Source organism: Acyrthosiphon pisum, chromosome A2 (genome assembly GCF_005508785.2).
Source record: "Acyrthosiphon pisum isolate AL4f chromosome A2, pea_aphid_22Mar2018_4r6ur, whole genome shotgun sequence".
Classification (NCBI taxonomy): domain Eukaryota; kingdom Metazoa; phylum Arthropoda; class Insecta; order Hemiptera; family Aphididae; genus Acyrthosiphon; species Acyrthosiphon pisum.
The window spans coordinates 4,208,204-4,210,796 of NC_042495.1; positions in this window are offsets into that span (position 1 = coordinate 4,208,204).

Consider the following 2,593-nt stretch of genomic DNA (forward strand, 5'->3'; position numbering starts at 1 on the left):
CCAAAACCTAATATATAAATAACATAACTGTTAAACCACGCGGACTTACAAAGTTTACAGTACAATATTTCACGGCTGTAATCTATTAAATCTCTAAGTCACTAGTGGTGCCCCCACCCCCATCACGGTAAATCACAGGCAAATAAATACATTATAATGTAGTTGGAAAACTTTTAACCTCAGGCGGAAAATTCAGTTAATATTTCTAGGATAGGCTGTATCGGTCACCAGACGTTTAATGCAACCAATTCGTATATCATACTGATATTGAGAGCCTTAGACTAGATTCTGTATGACATCGGTTTGTTCTTTTTATTCTATAAATAAAGTAGAGGATATAAGATATTTCAGCCTTATTTGATACAATGGTACTTCACGATGGACAAAGAAGTTTGCTGGTAAAATCTTCGAGAATAGGTAACTATTTTGTGAAGAAAACGTCGTATTTTGTCGTTTACCAACAAATTAAAAGATAAATTAAACTTTTTTGTTACGATTTTGGGACAATAATTATATTGTATCTATGTCCAAAATACATATATATTTAGTGCAATGGTTATTGTTTTGATTACGAACTATAGTATATACATAATACATACACATAATATATAATATATTAAGTTAGTTAATAAACAATCCTGACAAGTTTACTCGTTAGTTATTTGTTGCTTTTTCTTATGCTAATGTACTTATATTTAAATACCAGTTGTGCTTAATATATTTCATATTGTATTTTTCTATAATTTATTAACGTAATTTAAAGAACTACCTGTTCAGGCGTAAATAAATAAATATATATATAGTTTTTATTAAATTAATTTGAAGAATATAAATTTGCAAAAGTAAAAGTGTAAAAACTGACAAAATAGGGGTATAATGTTTTTTGTGTGGAGTATAAAATATATTGAATATTGAAGGAAATGAGAATGTTGGAAGATTTAAAATGGAGAAAATTATATTATGTAGATGAATCGTATACAAATCAAACTATTTTAAAAGAGATGTACAAATTAATAAATAATTCTTAATAGTTTTTAGAATATGAAATTATGCTATATCATATATTGCATAGTTATATTTCTAATTAGAAGTTTAAAATATAACTAATTCAATCTCGAAAATTAAATTGGGTTGAATAAGGTCCACTTAGAATCATTGTCATATTTTGATTTTTATGCCACCAAATAATACACTTTTAATTACAAAGGTTGTCACTTGTCATGCGAGTAAATTGTATTGCAAACTGCAACAGGATATTTTATATACCTATCTTATACATATGTTAATAAATGTTTATTAAACCAGATTAGAAAATATTGGCATAATATAATCTAATATTTTATGTATACGATGCAGATGTGACGAAATTACTAAACTAGATTTAATATGGGAAAAAGTTAAATATATCTTTCAGAAGAACATTTTAGTACCTATTGTGTGTTTAACGGGATCAAATATCAAATTATAATAATATGTAATGCTATAATAGAATAATACTATATTGAGTATAATATTACACATTACCTATTGTGATTGTACATAGAATGTTTAAATTGTATGTTTTAATTTAGTTAGTACTTTGTATACAGAACACAGAATACTATGATTACAATATAATTTACTAAAAAACACACGGTATAAAAAAATATATACATTTTTTAACTAGAATTATAGACATTTTTGTTGGGCTAATGGCCAAACGGCTAAACCGTTGAAGCGAAAATAAAGATCAATTACAAAAACTTGTATAATTTCGCCAATTGTGTATTTGTGTTTATTTATAGAATTTGATTATAATACGTGTAACGAGTATATTATATGATAAATAAACACATATAATGATAAATCTCATTCAATGAAAACATTGGCTTAAGATCATTGGATGGGCGAACGATTAAAAACAAAATATAGGGAACGGGAATCAAACAATTTAGCTAATACACTATTCAATAATATTGCAAAGTTGAACAGCACACTTTGAAGTGTATTAGTAAAGGACCGTGGGTTAGGCTCTGTTAGAAAAACAGGATGACAATAATGTTTTGTGTCAATTAAGTATGTATGCCAGAAATATACAAAAAAAAAAAATTAAATTGTAAATGGGTTTTAAATTTTAACCATATAACATATTTTTAAACATTTTTTTTATTAATTATTTAGATAACTTAGAACCCATAAAACGTATCATTCAAGTAGGTAAAAAAAAAACTATGTGATATGGTGATTTACTTTAAAAACCTTTAAGGCTTGTAGTGGTAGCATGTTACACCATAGATATATTGTTCGTTGATTCACGGGGAAAAAAAAATAGAATTTAATTAAATAGAACTGGCAGGATTTCTTCTGTTAACATGTTTCTTTAAGATTTGATATTTTATCATGCATTCATAGTACCTACTATTACAAAGTACCTAGTATTTAAATATTAATTGCTTAATCAAGACAATATTTGTTTTTACGATATTTTTTATGAATACAAATATCTGCTCAAAAGTTCTTTTAGTTGATACATTTATTTTTATTGAAATCTGTTATAGATATAGACTCAAATATAACTAAAATAAATTACTTTTAGGTAAAGCAGTAGTATTAA